Source organism: Hyla sarda, chromosome 5 (genome assembly GCF_029499605.1).
Source record: "Hyla sarda isolate aHylSar1 chromosome 5, aHylSar1.hap1, whole genome shotgun sequence".
In the NCBI taxonomy this organism is placed as follows: domain Eukaryota; kingdom Metazoa; phylum Chordata; class Amphibia; order Anura; family Hylidae; genus Hyla; species Hyla sarda.
The window spans coordinates 236,839,197-236,860,117 of NC_079193.1; the positions used below are offsets into that span (position 1 = coordinate 236,839,197).

General features: G+C 39.1%; 1 protein-coding gene across 2 annotated transcripts in view; it reads right to left on the minus strand.

Annotated features, from left to right (window-relative positions):
* KCNG2 (potassium voltage-gated channel modifier subfamily G member 2) overlaps nucleotides 1–20,921 on the minus strand; it is a 164,538-nt gene that overhangs the window by 111,765 nt on the left and 31,852 nt on the right. The window lies entirely within an intron of this gene.

A 20,921-nucleotide genomic window follows, 5' to 3' on the forward strand; every position in this document is an offset into this window, starting at 1 on the left:
ACAATACATTGATGTTAACACTTATAATTGTCATTGGAAATAGTACATTTACATGAGTACAAAATGCAAATGAAGCAAAAAGATAAACTACAAATATAAAATAATACTGATTAAATTGTAATATATATATATATATATATATATATAAACGTAGAAAAAGCGCAGCACTCCTTAATGACGTGAAAAAAAGTGGTGATTTATTGGCTCACATAGCAGCAACGTTTCTGTCCTACCATAGGACCATTTTCAAGCTTAGTGACACAACTCAAGTATGGGGTATATATACCCAAACATATGTGTACAATCAACATCATGATCAATATAAACAATTAACAAAATAAAGTGCATAAGTGCAAAAAATGCATTGCATTACAGATAGTATAAACAGTATCAAAAGTGTACATTCATATTGTGTACAGTGCATTACATAAAAATGTGCAATAAATTAAAAACATGCTTGAAAATATCATAATACATATAATTATCTATTGATAACTGCAGCTGAAGACAATATTAAATAATATGATAGTAAGTGGAGATAGAGACAAACTAGTAAAAACAGAGGTTCCTTCACAGAAAATTAGTCATCAAACTTTCCTAGGGTCCCAAAGAAAAGGCTCCTTTCCTTGCCTCACGTGTATCAACTGCCCCTCAATGTTGAAGGGCAATGAGTTTACTCATCCCACAACACAGAAAAAATACCGGTTGAGACAGTTCCTGACGTGCGATTCCGGTTGGGTGGTCTATGTGTTGGTGTGCCCATGTGGACTGCTTTACGTGGGTCAAACCACGTGCAGTCTCAAGGTGCGCATCAACAATCATAGATACAGCATCCGTAAGCACAGGATGGATCTTCCTGTTTCAAAGCACTACACAGAAGTAGGGCACACTGATAAAGATTTAAAATTTATGGCACTAGAATTTGTTCCCAAGCCCAACAGGGGTGGCGATAGGCTGGCAAGGTTAAAACAGAGGGAATTCTGGTGGATTCATCAGTTAAACACACTTCGTCCTATTGGTCTCAATGTTGACTTCAATATAATATAATAAGAATGGTGAGCATACCTCCTATACTCTATACATACCTCTTGACAATTTTCAACTATTACATCTGTTGATAAAATTATACAACCTCAGCTGGGACTTCCTTGACACAATTTAGATTTGCATTATTATGAATATGGATATGATTATTGTTTAATATTATCACCATTGATTGGTACTAATTTTTCCCTTTTTTTCCTTTTTTTCTTTTTCTTTTCTTATCATTTCTTTAGTTTCCAGAATCTCAAAGTGGAAGACACCTGTGCGACTGCTCATATAATTTTTATGTAATATTCTTATGTTTTTATAAATATATTGAAGTACATACAGATGGCGACATGGTCAATAGTGAGAGAAGAGACCCAGAGTGGATATTCAATAAACCCAAATGTATTAACTATAAGTTCTTTTGATTTAACTATTCTTTTTCTACTTCATTTATTTCTCATTATTTTTATACTTTAAAATTATGATTTATTTATTTATACATTTATTTTCATTATTTTAACATCTGGAGGTTGGCCCAAAATATTATTAAATATGCATGAGTCTATGGTGCTATTCCAGCACACTCCCATAATTGGCTGTAGTGGGAACTCTAGCGAACTGGGGATTCCTAACAGAACCTCATAGTCACTAGATGAACCTTTGGCATCCTCGGGTGGTGACCCGGCTTCTGGACACATCCGGGATTGCCCTACAAACCAGGGAGGGTCTCTAGTAGATGGCCGTTATCCTCCTTCCCTAGTCTAAGGGAGAAAACAGTAATAATAAAGAATTATACTGGTTTTATGTACATATATCTTTTGATTTATTTATCATTTTATTTTATTTGTATTTAACATATTTTTTCATTATTTTCATCATTTTTTACTTTTTTCTCATTTTATATATTTTTTATTTTTTATTTATTTTTTTATTTTTTATTTCTTTATTTTTATTTCTTTATTTTTTATTTTTTATTTATTATTTATCTATACTTTATTTCTATTTTTGTTTATCTACATTTTATTTCATTCTCTTCATCTATGCAAAATTTCATTACTCTACACTTTGGGATTTATTGTGCACCATTCTTTGGTTGCTGTTCACACACTAGTCCATTCTCCATCTGATCTATACGCTCACCACGGACGTAAGTCCAAGCGTCTGTGGGCTCCATGACTACAGCATCACGTGATCGCTGTTAGTCATGTGACATGTTTTCCTGACCGGAACTTAGCTGCTCGCAATAGGAGACGCCGAAAACGGCGTCCCATGCTGCGGGCGCCATGCTGCTATGTTCAGGAGCATCTCACAGGTATCTCCACTTACTATCATATTATTTAATATTGTCTTCAGCTGCAGTTATCAATAGATAATTATATGTATTATGATATTTTCAAGCATGTTTTTAATTTATTGCACATTTTTATGTAATGCACTGTACACAATATGAATGTACACTTTTGATACTGTTTATACTATCTGTAATGCAATGCATTTTTTGCACTTATGCACTTTATTTTGTTAATTGTTTATATTGATCATGATGTTGATTGTACACATATGTTTGGGTATATATACCCCATACTTGAGTTGTGTCACTAAGCTTGAAAATGGTCCTATGGTAGGACAGAAACGTTGCTGCTATGTGAGCCAATAAATCACCACTTTTTTTCACGTCATTAAGGAGTGCTGCGCTTTTTCTACGTTTATACTACATGGACTTTGATCGGGTCTGGGGCGCTGGCACCCGCTGCTATATTGGATAAGTAGTGCTGCAGATTTTCTTCATTGATATATATATATATATATATATATATATATATATATATGGAGACACTGTGAGTGAAACAACACAGTAGACCGAGCTGAGAAACTGATTAAAGGGGCTGTCTCCGTACACACTTTGATGACATATTACTAGGCTATACCATGAATTAATGTGGGTCTGACTGCTGTGACCTGTGCTGATTGCTAGAAGAAAGTGGCAGCAGCACTAGGAAGATGCAGTGCCACGTCTCCTCCTACCATCTTAGCAAGGCCACATGGTTGTCCCATTATAGTACAGTAAATTGCTTATTGCCATCAATGTGAATTCCCATTCATTTTGAGTTACATACTTGGACTTTACCTATCATCTGCAGTAACATATATCTAAATATATATATATATATATATATATATATATATATATATACATATATATATAGTCTGACTATACAATCTCCTGCAAAATAATACATTAACTTGCCATTCTACAGAACAATCCATTTTTTTTTATTATCATGTGCTGATGGTAAAAATACTGGATCGTACGTATATCTGTTACATAATAGTTATTATATCTATGACCATTGTCAGAATGACATATATGGAATGAAGCAAATGACCTTCCCAACAGGCGCTCAGGTGTCCAGCGCAGATATCACCAAGGAGTCACAAAGGTGAAGTATTCAGCAACTTTAACATGTTTCAGGGTTCTTCTTCAGATTGGCATAGTACTATGTACTATGATGTACAATGATGTACTATGCCAATCTGAAGAAGGGGTAGCTTAACCCCAAAACGTGTTATTGTTTGAACATCAATAAAGTTGCTGAATACTTCACCTTTCTATACAAGGGTAAGAATTACTGTAAAGAGTGCACACCACAAGGTCAATATTCATATATATAACAAATTTTATTAGGTATCACATAAAGAATGCAGAAAAGACAAAAAGGGCTAAAATCACTTAAAAAGCTCTAAATCGAGCAACCTCTACAACCTGGGAGAGGGGCCATGAACCCCCTTCTCACCAAAGTCCCGTCCCTCTGTGATAAGATATAATGGCTCAAGTAGTGGTGCTAACTGAAAAAATGATACACATGCAACATTAATCTCTTCACCAAATCAAATAAACTTAACACCAAATGATATGGAATACGCAATGTGCAAAGAGAAAGTAATAATAAATTCATATCACCAGTGCATGGCGACCACAGAACAAAGGAGCCGAAATAGTGAGTGGCGGGACGGGACCCCTCAACACCCCTGAGGAAGTCACAAACGGTGACGGAACGCGTGGGCTTAGGGGTTCCGTCCCGCCATTCACTATTTCGGCACCTTTGTTCTGTGGTCGCCATGCACTGGTGATATGAATTTATTATTACTTTCTCTTTGCACATTGCGTATTCCATATCATTTGGTGTTAAGTTTATTTGATTTGGTGAAGAGATTAATGTTGCATGTGTATCATTTTTTCAGTTAGCACCACTACTTGAGCCATTATATCTTATCACAGAGGGACGGGACTTTGGTGAGAAGGGGGTTCATGGCCCCTCTCCCAGGTTGTAGAGGTTGCTCGATTTAGAGCTTTTTAAGTGATTTTAGCCCTTTTTGTCTTTTCTGCATTCTTTATGTGATACCTAATAAAATTTGTTATATATATGAATATTGACCTTGTGGTGTGCACTCTTTACAGTAATTCTTACCCTTGTATAGCAAGTTTTTTGCTTACTGAGCAGTAGCACCCATGTTATGATTTGGTGAGCCCCCCTCTTTTTGTACTGAATACTTTACCTTTGTGACTCCTCGGTGATATCTGCCCTGGACACCTGAGCGCCTGTTTTGCGAAAGTCATCTGCTGCATTCCATATTTTCACCTATCCACAGGGCACCGTCTGGCTGTCCCCTGAGACCTTCTGGGCTGTACAAGATTCCCATCTCCTCTTCATACCTCTATACGGGGTGATATGCGCATGATCTATGAGCCTAAGGTGAGCGGCCAATCTATAGAGCCGTAAAGCAAAGAGAGAAAAACAGGCGCTCCCTTGTGAAGAACCAACGGATCACAGGTGTGTGGGAGGGGGGAGGGAAAAAGTAAGGCTCACCCTGCCAGGTTGTGCGTACTCCCACACAACCAAGATGTACGTTTGGTATGATGATCTCAGTCTGCAGCCTTCCCAGAATTGGCGTAGAGATGTGGGGTGAACTTCAGAAAGGATGGGAATATCGGCGCTGACCAAGGAGAGGACAATAGAGCCAGGTGTGTAGCGAACAGATTTAATCCAATGCGACGCGTTTCACCGCGCTTGCGCGGTTTCATCAGGCATAACAAACACTTCTCAGGGAGGGATTTATATACACGCAGGTATTAACCCCTACCTGACAAAATAGATTTTCACAAAAAAGTGTATATATATATATATACTCATAAACTACATTTAAAAGATAATTAATTAAAATAAAATAAGCATATATATTCATAAAATGCATCAAGGAAATAAATAAATAAACAATTAATAAACAAAACAATAATAAAACCAAAAAATTATAATAAGGAAGAAAGGATAATAGGAAAAAGGACCAGGCACACATAATGCGTGGGACATAAATCATACACATACATAAAATATATATGCGCATATATACACATATGCACACACACCCGCATGTGTGCCAACCCTACTGTATATGGTCAAGATATGATAATTAACAGACATATATACACACATGCATACATACACATACATATACACACACATGTACATAGACACATGCGTGCACATGCACATGGATGCACCCACATGTATACACATTGAAACAGAATTAAATTAAAATAAAAATTGAAATTGAAAAAATCAAAATTGAAAAAGAAATATTACTAATAATAATGATAATATTAACAATTAATAAAGAATCAAACAAATAAAAAACTTTTTTACATAAATATATACCTATGAGAGTATAACACATGAAACAACATAATACATAGCAGCAATCTTATACTGAAAAGTATCAGAACAACCCCAGTGGTCCGAACAGGCGTTACAGGAACTCTAATTTATTAAAATAAAAAACGCTCAATGTGTACTGCTACTTGATGATATTAAGCACTTAGTTAGAGTGCTACGGTAAAATAGGGGGGAAGAAAGAGGGGAGGGAAAAGGAAAGGGAGGGGGGAAGGGAAAAGGATCATTGGTGTGCCATTGTAGAGGTGACCGCATGGGAACAAGTTGCCACAGAGAAACCATCTTTACCAACAGATGGGTATTATTTAACATTCTCTATGGTCTCATTAAGCCCATTAGGGGTCAATGTTGAGAGCTTGTGAATCCAATAGGATTCGCGATTAATAAGACGTTGATACCTATTTAAATGGTCAGATGAAATTGTTTCAAGAATTGTTAATTTTAAGGACTCCAAATTATTATCATGTTTAGAGGTAAAATGTTTTGACACGCTATGTAGCAAATATTTATGTTTAATGTTCCAACGATGTTTATTCATACGTGCCCGCACTGTTTGTACAGTGCGGCCTACGTATTGAAGATTACAACTGCATGTTAATAAGTATATAGCAAAGGAAGTATTGCATGTGACCTTATCCTTGATATTATATGATAATCCAGTTTGTGAAGAAAAAAATGATGTTGTTCGTTCTTTGATTAAACTGCAACAAAGACAGCGTGAAATCCCACAAGGGGTACAAAAACCGTCTCTGGATATTATGGAACATGATTTGGTCTTATATTTACCGGGAGCTACTATATTTTGCAGGGTGTTCGCCCGTCTAAAGGTGACTCTGGGAGTAGGAGGAATCAGCTCCTTGAGAACTGGATCTTGAAGTATGATTGGCCAATGTTTGTGTAATATTTGTTTTATTTGTGAAGCTTCCTTGTTATAATTAGTCACAAAATTTATTTTAAATTCAGAGGTTTGTACATAAGAATGGTTATTTCTATTATTGATAGAACTATTTGGATTATTTATTTTCGGAATAACTAAATCTGATTGTTTTTTATTTTTCACTTTATTGTAGGAATTAATAAGGAGTTTTTTTGGGTACCCCTTTTCCGCGAAACGTTCCCTAAGGACAGCAGCCTGCGCAACGAAATCCTCATCAGAGGTACAATTTTTCCGAATGCGCAGGTACTGCCCATAGGGGACACCCCTCAGCCATGCCGGATAATGTGCACTGTCGAAATTGAGAAAACTATTAATATCTACTTTTTTTAAAAATGTTTTAGTGGAGATTTGACCTGTTTCTAACCTCGTAAGTTCTAAATCTAGAAATTGGATGGTGTTAGTAGAATAATGCATTGTAAACTGTAAACCCCAAGAATTCTGGTTCAACTCATGGACGAAATTACCCGCCCTAACGACTTCCAATTATTTCTCGATTTGAATAGTTATATACGCAAGTTGACATTAAATAGACATTTTTCTATTATCGATAAAATGAAAACAAACCAGGGGCAGGACACAAACCCAGGTGATACACAAGCAGATAGTGTTACTAATTTTCATCAGTGTGATACTTTTATTAGACATGTAGATGTAAAACCTCAATCTAATTTTTACCCTTTGCATCATAGGGGAAATTTCTTAGATACTTTTTATTCATTAGTGAATAAAGATTTTAATAGATTATGTGATAAATCTGTAATCAGTCAGGGTATGGACAACCTCAGTGAGTCCGAACGGGCGGCTATAAAAACTTTACAAAATAATGAAAATATAATTATCCGTCCCGCTGATAAAGGGGGCGGAACTGTAATTTTGGATCGTGTTGCATATGTGGAGGAGTCACTTCATATTTTATCAGATACAAATTATTACGAGATATTATCTACTAACCCATCTACTACTTATTTCGAATTATATTGTAATCTAGTGAAGGAGGCTGTTGATAGTTCTCTGTTAAATAAAAAAGAACAAAGTTTTTTGTCTATTAAACATTATAATCTACCGCATTTCTATTATCTTCCGAAATTACATAAAAATCCTAATAAACCCCCTGGCCGCCCCATTATTTCGGGGGTGGGCTCTATGACAGCTAATCTCTCACACTTTATAGATCTTTTTCTACAGCCATATGTCATCTGCCTCCCTTCCTATCTGAAGGATTCCACTCAACTCATACACGAACTTAGTACAATAACTTTGCCCAAAAATTTTTCTTTCTTAACTTTGGACGTCTGTTCTCTTTATTCTAATATCGATACAGAATTGGGTTTGAATGCCATTCGGGATACATTTGGGAATGACTCTTCCCTATCTACAAATCAATCCTTATTTTTATTAAAAGCTATTAGATTTATTTTAGAACATAACATTTTTTGTTTTGATAACAATTTGTACAGACAGACCCGGGGCTGTGCCATGGGGACTCGTTTCGCCCCAAGTTATGCAAATCTCTTCATGGGGCGTTTCGAGTCCCTTGTCATGGCACAGTCCCGGGATTTTACTAATTTAGTTTACTTTTTTCGTAGGTATATTGATGACCTTTTCTTTATTTGGGGAGGCACTTTCTCTGAGGCTGAAAATTTCGTCCATGAGTTGAACCAGAATTCTTGGGGTTTACAGTTTACAATGCATTATTCTACTAACACCATCCAATTTCTAGATTTAGAACTTACGAGGTTAGAAACAGGTCAAATCTCCACTAAAACATTTTTTAAAAAAGTAGATATTAATAGTTTTCTCAATTTCGACAGTGCACATTATCCGGCATGGCTGAGGGGTGTCCCCTATGGGCAGTACCTGCGCATTCGGAAAAATTGTACCTCTGATGAGGATTTCGTTGCGCAGGCTGCTGTCCTTAGGGAACGTTTCGCGGAAAAGGGGTACCCAAAAAAACTCCTTATTAATTCCTACAATAAAGTGAAAAATAAAAAACAATCAGATTTAGTTATTCCGAAAATAAATAATCCAAATAGTTCTATCAATAATAGAAATAACCATTCTTATGTACAAACCTCTGAATTTAAAATAAATTTTGTGACTAATTATAACAAGGAAGCTTCACAAATAAAACAAATATTACACAAACATTGGCCAATCATACTTCAAGATCCAGTTCTCAAGGAGCTGATTCCTCCTACTCCCAGAGTCACCTTTAGACGGGCGAACACCCTGCAAAATATAGTAGCTCCCGGTAAATATAAGACCAAATCATGTTCCATAATATCCAGAGACGGTTTTTGTACCCCTTGTGGGATTTCACGCTGTCTTTGTTGCAGTTTAATCAAAGAACGAACAACATCATTTTTTTCTTCACAAACTGGATTATCATATAATATCAAGGATAAGGTCACATGCAATACTTCCTTTGCTATATACTTATTAACATGCAGTTGTAATCTTCAATACGTAGGCCGCACTGTACAAACAGTGCGGGCACGTATGAATAAACATCGTTGGAACATTAAACATAAATATTTGCTACATAGCGTGTCAAAACATTTTACCTCTAAACATGATAATAATTTGGAGTCCTTAAAATTAACAATTCTTGAAACAATTTCATCTGACCATTTAAATAGGTATCAACGTCTTATTAATCGCGAATCCTATTGGATTCACAAGCTCTCAACATTGACCCCTAATGGGCTTAATGAGACCATAGAGAATGTTAAATAATACCCATCTGTTGGTAAAGATGGTTTCTCTGTGGCAACTTGTTCCCATGTGGTCACCTCTACAATGGCACACCAATGATCCTTTTCCCTTCCCCCCTCCCTTTCCTTTTCCCTCCCCTCTTTCTTCCCCCCTATTTTACCGTAGCACTCTAACTAAGTGCTTAATATCAGCAAGTAGCAGTACACATTGAGCGTTTTTTATTTTAATAAATTAGAGTTCCTGTAACGCCTGTTCGGACCACTGGGGTTGTTCTGATACTTTTCAGTATAAGATTGCTGCTATGTATTATGTTGTTTCATGTGTTATACTCTCATAGGTATATATTTATGTAAAAAAGTTTTTTATTTGTTTGATTCTTTATTAATTGTTAATATTATCATTATTATTAGTAATATTTCTTTTTCAATTTTGATTTTTTCAATTTCAATTTTTATTTTAATTTAATTCTGTTTCAATGTGTATACATGTGGGTGCATCCATGTGCATGTGCACGCATGTGTCTATGTACATGTGTGTGTATATGTATGTGTATGTATGCATGTGTGTATATATGTCTGTTAATTATCATATCCTGACCATATACAGTAGGGTTGGCACACATGCGGGTGTGTGTGCATATGTGTATATATGCGCATATATATTTTATGTATGTGTATGATTTATGTCCCACGCATTATGTGTGCCTGGTCCTTTTTCCTATTATCCTTTCTTCCTTATTATAATTTTTTGGTTTTATTATTGTTTTGTTTATTAATTGTTTATTTATTTATTTCCTTGATGCATTTTATGAATATATATGCTTATTTTATTTTAATTAATTATCTTTTAAATGTAGTTTATGAGTATATATATATATACACTTTTTTGTGAAAATCTATTTTGTCAGGTAGGGGTTAATACCTGCGTGTATATAAATCCCTCCCTGAGAAGTGTTTGTTATGCCTGATGAAACCGCGCAAGCGCGGTGAAACGCGTCGCATTGGATTAAATCTGTTCGCTACACACCTGGCTCTATTGTCCTCTCCTTGGTCAGCGCCGATATTCCCATCCTTTCTGAAGTTCACCCCACAAATCTATAGAGCCGGCACTCCCCTCCCTGTAAGGGACATACCCCTTCTCTGTTTTTAGGGTAACGCACGAGGTGCTGTCATTTGGTCTTCGTTTTTATACTTTTATACAGAATGACATATAAGCTGGGGTAAGTGGCAGAGACAGCTCTGAGGACCGTCACTTGGTGTCTATCACAATAACTACCTCAATCCCCTGATTCGAGAGCAATGCATTTATATACTAAATCCACTTTTACATAATATTAGGATTAGTATAAAATATAGATTGAAGGTGATATTGACTAATCATTCTGTAAAGTTATGTCCATCTACATAACGGGCCTGAGGGAATGATAAAGCCCAACATTCTGAACATTCTGGAGTCCAAAGACTCCAAAAATGAGCAGCAGATGGCACTATTATTAATCAATATTTAGAGGTCATCAATAATTATATTTAGTTAGTAAACTGGGACAGATTGCCATAAAGTACACAGTCATTATCTCAGGATTAATATAAGTGAGTACACAATCCTGCTAATGCTTACTACAAAAATACTTGTAAAATAAAAATAACCAGACGGCTGGACCATAAAGAACAGAACATGTCAGAACAGCAGGCTTGTCCATTAAGAAAAGCTTAGGCACAGTAGACATTAATACACATGTCCATGGATTTGATCCTTATAAATCTTGCATAGATTAGATGTTTCTAAGGAAAGATCACGGTTAAATAAAAGAATCAGTGTATTTACCAGAATGCGTGCTCTGCTTAAAATAGAAAGCACAGCAGCTTGACAATTTTATAACACCGTAAGACATCAAAAACTATTGAGGTAATGGGGCGCATACTACACAATAAAATCTAAAGATATATATACACCGATTAGCCATAAAATAAAGTAGTACTATCGTGCAGATAAATGTATCCCCCATTCAAAGCATAGGGGATAAGTGACAGATCGCGATGGGTCTGGCCGCTGGGACCCACTGTAATCTCCTGCATGGCACACCGGCTCTCCCCAGGAATGGGGCGTGTGGACCGCCGCATGAAGCGGCAGCTGACATGCCCCCTCTATTTATCTCTATGGGAGAGCCTGAGATACAGTGTTCAGGCATCTCTGGATGTCCCATAGAGATACATGGAGGGGAGGTGTTGGCTGCCGTTTCATGTGGGGGTCGACACGCTCCATTCCTGAGGACTGCCATGGTGCCGTGCAGGAGATTGTGGCGGGTCCCAGTGGTCAGACCTTTGGATAGGGGATACATAGTACTCCTCTTAAATCACTGACAAGTGAAGTGAATATCCAGTTACAATGAAAGCTGTGTTGGGAGTAAAGAAAAAATGCAAACCAAATGATCTGAGTGAATTTCTTAAGAGCCAAATTTTGATTGCTAAATAAGAGGTATAGTGCTTCTCCAAAACAACAGCTCTTATTGGGCTGTGATGTGTACCCAGTATGCAGTAGTTAGTGCCTAGCAAAAGTGGTCAAATGAAGGACAATCGTGAATGGGCAACAGGGTCATGGCTACACAAGGCTCATTGATGCACATGTTAAAGAAGGCTAATCTGTTTGTCCTAATCTTACAGCAGAGCTACTGTAGCACAAACTGGTTATAAAAACTAAAATTGGCTATAATACAAAGTTGTGAGAACACACTAGTGCTTGCTGTGTATGAGGATGCAGACTAGTCCGGGTGCCCATGCTAAGCCTTGTCTATTGCTGGAAGCACATGCAATAGGACTGAATGGAAAGCAGCCTGGTCTGACTAGTCACATTTTCTTTTACATCACATGAACAGCTAGTTGTGGGTATGTTGCTAAATTGCTCTTCCAGGTTTTATTATAGGAAAGGTAATCCAATAGAGGCAGTGTAATGTGCTTGGAAACCTTGCATTCATACGGATGTTGCTCTGACAAAGTAATTCTTAAAGGGGTTATCCACCATATGGCAATTTTAGTACGTATCTGGCAGACAGTAATGGACATGCTTAGGAAGGATCTGCGCTTGTCTTGGGGATAAATGCTATGTTGTGAGATTACCATAACACTGGGGCTAGCTTTTTGCGAACTGGCATTTCCTGTTTCAGTTTTCTTTTTTTTGACTACAAATCCCATAATTCCATTTTCCTCCCTCCCACACATCAGCCACCCCACCCATTGAAACATAAATTAGCTGCATCCATTTAAAAGACCTGTGGTTTTCTATCAGGGTGCCTACAGGTGTTGCATTAGTTGCAGATTGATCCCTCTCCCACCAAGTGATCCCTCCACCCATTGAAGCAGACAGGCTCCCTGTCATCAGCTGACTAGTGAGTGAGGTCTCAGACGCATTGCAACCTGGGAAAAATCTGAGACAACAGTCATTTTGTATGCTGGTTAAAATAAATATTGTGAGAAAACCGTCACACACAGGTACAGACACTATATTATGAACTACACTAACTTTACAGTTCCTGTAGCATAGTCAAATAAAAAACATTCCTGGAATACCCCTTTAAATGAACATTCTTACAGACTAGTAAGTAAACCCCTAATGGAAACAGTATTCCCTAACAATAGTGATCTCTTATAGCAGGATAACGTGCCCTGACACACACACACACGAAAAATGCATGACGAACATGACAAGGAGTTCAAAGTGTGGTCTAAGCTTCTAATTTCAATCAACTCAAACGTCTATAGAATGTTCAGGACAACAGATTGTGTTCATAAAGACACTTTACAACTAATGGGACTTGTGGTATCTACTACTAACATCTTAGTATCAGATACCACAAGTTTTATGGAGTACATTCATCAATGTGATATAAAAAAAAAAATTACATACATGTTTTGAGCAAACAGCAAACTGATAATCGGAAAAATAAAGCATATAATAGACTGTCAGCAGTCTACCAAGTAGAAAGCACTGAGTGAGATTAAAGGGGTTTTCAATATATATATATACTACTGATGGCCTATTCACACAGCCGGATGCCAAGACACCGAATCTTCACAATCAGCTGTTAGGTGCCCAGACTACACAATACAGGGCTGGAAGCAGTTGGCTCCATATTCTGTGTTCTGCAGTGCTACTATTAACTATTGATGACATGTCGATTAACTATTGATGACATGTCCTGTGCATAGATCAACAATTGTATATTCCTGTAAAACCCCCTTAAAGGGGTACTTTGCCCCAATACATCTTATCCCCTATGCAAAGATGTCCAAATACCTGTCCATTGTCCTGACCCCCCCAGCGATCTCTGGCCCGGCACCCCAGCATTCTGAACATATATGTTCAGAACAACGGCTTTGGGCGGCTGTGGTCGTGACTTCACGCTCCCTCCATTCATGTCTATGGGAGGTGCAACCACAGCCATCAAGCCCCCTCCCATAGACATGAATGGAGGGGGTGTAACGTCACGATAATGGCTGCTTGAAGCCGGGTTCAGAACACCGGGTGCCGGGCTGGAGATCAGTGCGGGTCCCAGCGGCCGGATCCCCCCCGCGATCAGACATCTTATCCCTTTAGATAGGGGATAAGATGTCAAGGGGCAGACTACCACTTTAATACGGCTGTGTCAGTATCTCTCCCCCTTGCGCTCCATATTCAACAGGGCACATGTTGTTTTCACCCACTTTTAAATAGAAAAGTAAAGGAAAATATTTATACATTGCTGCATTCACCTATTCTGGCTGCATTCAACCAGACATTCTTTCCCTATTTCCAACACCTACAATTTATTTATTTCTTAAAATGTAAACCATATGAAAAAAATTATTCTGTAGAAAAAATTCTGTAGATTTTGATGAGGAAAATATGTAATTTCAATGGGAAAGTTCTCAGTTGCCTCTACATTTTATACTGTACAATTAAACATTTTGAGAAATAAATGCTATACCTTAGACAAGTGAGACTACCTCTTTGTATGCCGGTCCCTGCTGACCAAGTATCATCTTCTGGAGCAGAGTCTACAATAAGAAATCCTTGTATCCCCCTGTGGATGGTTGCCTTGTATACTCAGTCTGTAAGCACTATTTACTCCCATTTATAATTACATGTCAAGGTGTCAGGGTGAAGGTAACCATCTCTGCTAACCAAAATGCTAAATAACGTGCTTGCCCCCGGAGATTAACTGTAGTGTAAATGAAAATGTTATGTTCAACACCTGTGGATGGATGTTTGTTAGATTCCGATCGATTTCTTTTTTTTTTTTTTTACTTTGCTATCGAATAACCTGCTAGCTACATAAATTAGAATTACCGGAGAGAAAAATAAAATTCCTTCTCAGCAATTTACGTACTGCTCAGAAGATGTTAAAAAAAAAATTCTTGGGTACAGAATATAAATATATATGATGTGACGGTTACATGCTATACCACAACCAAAGGATTCTATTATTGGTAACATGTTCTGTTATACACTATATATATTGTAATTTTATGTTACAGTAATGTCACATATCTTTCTTTCTCCTCACATTCAAAGGTCCCTTGTGCTGCTTTAAAATATGTGAGAGTTCAGCACAGTGCACTGTAAGGGAACTTCAGGCACACTCTTTGCTATTCGGCACTCCTCGATTTCACCACAGTAGTCCCAATCAGCTACCCTGAGCTACCAGCACTTTGATCTCAGCACCCCTTAAGGGGTATTGTTGGACATCACCCTAGACAGGGGTTTTAGTTACCCTGGCATGGTTGTTGGTGCCAGACCTGGTGGTCTGAGTATTTCAGAATCTGCTAATCTACTGGGATTTTTATGCACAATCATCTCTAGGGTTTACAGGGAATGGTCTAAAAAAGAGAAAATATCCAGTGAACGTCAGGTGTGAAGACAAAAATGCCTTATTAATGTCAGAGGAGAATGGGCAGACTGGTTTGAAAAGATAGAAAGGCAACAGTAACTTAAATAACTACTTGTTACAATCAAGGTATGGAGAATACCATCTCAGAATGCATAACACGTTGAACCTTAAAGCAGATGTCTACAGCAGCAGAAGACCACACAGTGGGTACCTACAGGGTTAATGGAATCAAAGGCATATGCAAGCCCAATACTATACAGTGGTCCCTCAAGTTACAATATTAATTGGTTCCAGGACAACCACTGTATGTTGAAACCATTGTATGTTGAGACCATAACTCTATGGAAACCTGGTAATTGGTTCTGTAGCCACCAACATTTCATCCAAAAATAGGAAAAAGTGAGGATTAAACAAAAATAAGTAGATAACTAATATAGATAAAGCAAGTCCTTACATATATAAGTAAGAAAGATCTGCTGGGAGCTGTAATCACTGTCTATGTAGAGGACAGGAGCTTCTTCAGGGTCCTGTACAGTACACACAGTGTCCCAATAAAAGTAACATGGAGCTGCCCTCACCTGGTGTCCAAAGGGAGCAGGTAACTGTGGCACAGGTAAAGAGTAGTACAGAACATGTAATACCTCCCTGTACTGCAGGGGGCACTACCAGACAGTAATTCAGTGCATACACTTCATTAATACAGGTATTTTAACAGTGAAATGCCCATTCTGATTGGTCAGTTCTTCCAGACATTGACATGTTTTGCAGATCTGGACTGTCCGTAGCATTTTATGTTGAGTCTGGTTTCAAGTTACAATGGTCCAGAAAAGACCATTGTATGTTGAAACTATTGTATGTTAAGGCCATTGTAAGTTGTGGGATCACTGTACTTCAGATGAGCTGAAGAGAGTCCTCTTGGGATCAGTGAAGATCCTTTACACCAGTGTCAGAAATGAGTTAGGACCGAAAATAGTCAATTTAGATACCTGATGTTGTCTGTATCCTTTAATTTTACAAGCAGAATCACAGATAGAATGCATTGGATAACAATGGAATTTTGTTTAAGCTATAATGGTAGAAAATAAGTTGACTTAGCAATGCCATCGCATATATAAACCTGTATGCAAGGAAACTATTAGTTAAACATTTTATTCATGTAAGTGGACATAGTTAGATTTTCTTTTATGTGTTCATATTATACATTTTCTATAATTTATTATTATTATACATTTTCTTCATTTTGGTAAGTAGATATAACTTGTATGCAATATAGTCAAGAGTAGTATATTAAAAGTAATCTATCAGCAGATTCATATTGCCCTTGCTACAGGCTGAATGAAACAGTGACAGTGACTTCCTCATTACAAAGAACTACATTTTACCCTTGAAGAAGTGTTCACTGGACAGCTTTCCTCCAGCTTCTTCCAGCTTAGATTGACTTGACAGGTCTCTTCCTATACACAACTAGAGGGAAACCTGTCAATCAAGCCATGGTTAACAGGAGAGACCAGCGGGGAGCCGCCCAGCAGACACTTCACTCTGTACTTGGCTGACAAAAATGAAATAAAATAGGCAGAGTTTCAGCATAATACATTGTTCTTTGTCATGACGTAGCCAGTATGCGGCTCATGAATAGGGCAACAGGAATCTCTAAGGGACCCCTTCAAGTATTTAAGCACTTTGTCATGAACGACTGGGGGACAGGAAGAGTGAGCCCTAAGCTGTCCCTAGTGACACTCTCCCTGCCTACTTGCCCAAACACCCTAAGCAGTGATTCGACAACTTGGAGCCGGTCCCCACCTGCGCTACAGCTACCGACTAATGAAACAAAGACTAAAATCTACTAAACAAGACTAATTAACCATGGCTAAAAACTCAAATAACAAGATAGATACAAGGTAAATGCTCAAGCAGACGTAGCATTATTGCACAAACAGACATCATAGTATTGCACTCAATAACCAGCACTGAATTCAGGAGAAGTCTGGCTTAAAATAGACACACCCGAGTTCTCATTCTTCAGAGCATTAACCATTCCCTGTCCAGGGAAAATTAGAAAACTGCTCTGAACATCCTAGTGTGTGAATACACACCTAAACAGAAAAATACAAAAACAAATAAACAGGCGTTACACACTTTTTGTAATACTATACTACACAGCTCTACAATTACACAGGTATAGTAGAATATAAGTGCAGCATATGCCAACAAAAAATCAAGGTCAACACAAACACTGGTCAACAAGTAGGTCAGCTCTGTTAGTGAATGAATAATTCATGCTCTTGACAATGTGACATTAATACCGTGCCAGTATCTTATTATATACTTGCCATCATTTTATAGCCTGATTAATGGCTTTAAAAGGAATCTGTCATCATTATCACCTGCACTAACCTGTTGGTAAAGGGTAATAGTACAGGTGACACTGATGAAAATCATACTTTTGTGGTTCTGTTCTTCTGTAATCCACGGTCTTCTGGATATGGTGATGAGGAGCTTTAAATCCGGTGTTCTGAAGATCTGTGCACACTAGCTTCTTTATTATCACACTTTCTTCCTCTGTGCTGAGCCTGCTATGCCTGCGAATAAAGCTCCACTCTGCAGCATAACAGCTGTGGCTGCAGTTATTGAGCATGCAGAGGAGAGCCATTATGCCGCCTGACGCTTTAAGCTCCTCATTACCATATTCAAAGGATCAAGGATTACAGAAGAGCAGAGCCGCGGACAGATCGGTAAGTGCGCATGCGAGCCCCAGTCTGTCACCGGCACTCACCTGGTGCTTCTCCTGCCCCCGCCTCTGCCTCTCTGCCACGGCACACATGTCCCGTCCCCTAGAGCGCACGCGTGCCAGAGCTTTAGGATTTAAAAGGCCAATGCGCTCATTAGTGTAATTCACCTGTGGCTCACTGATAAATTCCACCATCCTCCTCACTTCTCTGCTGGATCTTTGTTGCCTTGAGCCTGAGAGAATGCATTCTTGTTATTGCTTTGCTGTGTATCTGATCCTTTGCTCCATGACCTGATCTTGCTCCTTGCCGCCTGCCTACTGACCATTTGCTACATTCCTGACTTTGCTACTGTGCCGCCTGCCCTGACCTTCTGCTATCCTGACTACGAAATGTCTTATCCCTCCTGTGCCTCGCATCTCCTCAGCCACCTGTGTGGTCGAGCCGTGCCAGGGGTAGCGACTGCTGCAGCAAGTCCATCCTGCTTTGCGGCGGGCTCTGGTGAAAACCAGTGGCACCTTAGACTCCGCTCCCTGATACGGTCCGAGTTGATGTGCATTAGAGAGGGGGAACTGCGCTTAGAGAGGGAACCCGTGTTTCAACATCCACCTCTTCTGTTTCCTGCGCCTCTTGCCGAAGAGGCTATGCAAGTGGATCGTTCTCGTCTTAACAACAGGAGAGGTCACGATGAAGTAGTGAGAATTTGTGCTTGTATTGTGCTAGCCCGGAGCACTTCCTCAAGGACTGTACAGCTCGCCCCCAGCATCCAGGAAATGCTCGCACCTAGGGTTTGTGGGAGAGGTATCCCTGGGTGTGAATACTACCTCTCTACGCTTAACTATTTCTGTACAAGTCTTCACTTCAGCCAAGTCTTCCTTCAGTGCTACAGCATTTTTGGATTCTGGATCAGCAGGTGACTTTAGTGATGCTTCTTTGGTCCACAAGTATCATTTTCCTCTTACTTGGCTTGCCAAGCCCTTGTTCATCTCCTCTGTTAATGGACAAAATCCGGACTGTATGGTTTACTTCCGTACTAAATCTCTTGTCATGCAAGTTGGAGTATTGCACAAAGAAATTATTGAATTCTTTGTTCTGCCACACTGTACTCCAGAGATTCTTCTTGGCCTTCCTTGGCTGCAACGCCATTCTCCGCAACTGGATTGGAGAACTGGAGAGATTATTCGTTGGGGACAATCCTGTCAAAATCTTTGCCTCCAATCAGTTCAGCCTAAAATAGTTTTTTGTCCTCCTTCTTTACCTGGCCTGCCACAACCTTACCAAGATTTCTCTGACGGCTGAGCATATTCAGGAGAATCTCCAAAAGAGATTTATCCGTAATTCCTCTTTTCCTGCTTGAGCTGGTTTATTTCTTTGTTGGAAAGAAGGATGGCTCACTCCGTCCATGCATTTACTACAAGGGACTTAACAAAATCACGGTCAAGAACCGTTACCCTCTGCCTCTTATCCCAAACTTTTTGACCATCTACATGGTGCCAAGGCCTTCTCCAAGTTGGACTTATGTGGACCGTATAACCTCATTCGTATCCGCAAGGGAGATGAATGGAAAACGGCCTTCAATACTTGTGACGGATATTTTGAGTATCTCGTAATGCCTTTTGGTTTCTGCAATGCTCCAGACGTTTTTCAAGAGCTTGTCAATGATATCTTCTGTGATCTTCTCTACACCTGTGTTGTCGTATACCTAGATGACATCCTGATCGTCTCTTCCAACTTAGAGGAGCATGGTACTCATGTTCATCTGGTTCTTCAGCGACTGTGGAACAATCATACGTCAAACTGGAGAAATGCCTGTTCGAGAAATCTAGTCTTCCGTTTCTTGGCTACATTGACTCTCATCAGGGCCTTCAGATGGATCCAGATAAATTGTCTGCAGTATTGGATTGGCCTCATCCTTCGGGCCTACGTGCTATTCAACACTTTCTGGAATTCGCAAACAATTATTGTCAATTTATCCCACATTTTTCATCCTTGGTTGCTCCAATTGTGGGTCTCACTAAGAAGGCATCTAATCCTAAGCCGCCTGCCTGCTGACCATTTGCTACGTTCCTGACTACGCTACTGTGTTGCCTGCCCTGACCTTCTGCTATCCTGACTACGAGCTGTCTTATCCCTCCTCTGCCTCGCATCTCCTCAGCCGCCTGTGTGGTCGAGCTGTGCCAGGGGTAGCGACCTTGGTGCCGCCTGCCACAGCAAGTCCATCCCCTTTGCGGCGGGCTCTGGTGAAAACCAGCACTACCTTAGACTCCGCTCCCTGGTACGGTCCAAGTCATCTGCCACACACGTCCAGCGGATCCACATCCACTGGTGTTCCTGCCTTCTGAAACATGAGTGTTACAGTATAGATAAGAGGAAAAAAATGTGAAGGTGCGGAAATCATAATCTCCTGAACTGGATACTGGCACTCTGAGAGGAGTGCATGCTGCAGATGGTAAGCGCTCCATTAATTTCTAAGGGGGCACAAAAAATTGCTGTACTTGGGCATCTCTGGCACAAGCTCCTCTCAGAGAGATTGCAGGATAGGATGGGGATATGGGATAAGTTGTCTTTCACTGCACAGCTTCTTTAAAGTGTACCTGTCATCAACAAAAACTTTTTATATAATGTAGATAATACCAATATATGTATATTTGTAATATACATTGGTTAAAATATTTTTGTCCCTGCAGCTATTGCCTTTGTGTCTTTATGAGGAGTCCAAATACAGAAAGTGAGGGTGAACAAGCAGAGCTCTGTGCACTGAGGACAAGCAGGGCTATGTACACTGAGGACAAGCAGGGCTCTGTACACTGAGGACAAGCAGGGCTCTGTGCAGTGAGGACAAGCAGGGCTCTGTGCAGTGAGGAAAAGCAGGGCTCTGTACACTGAAGACAAGCAGGGCTCTGTACACTGAGGACAAG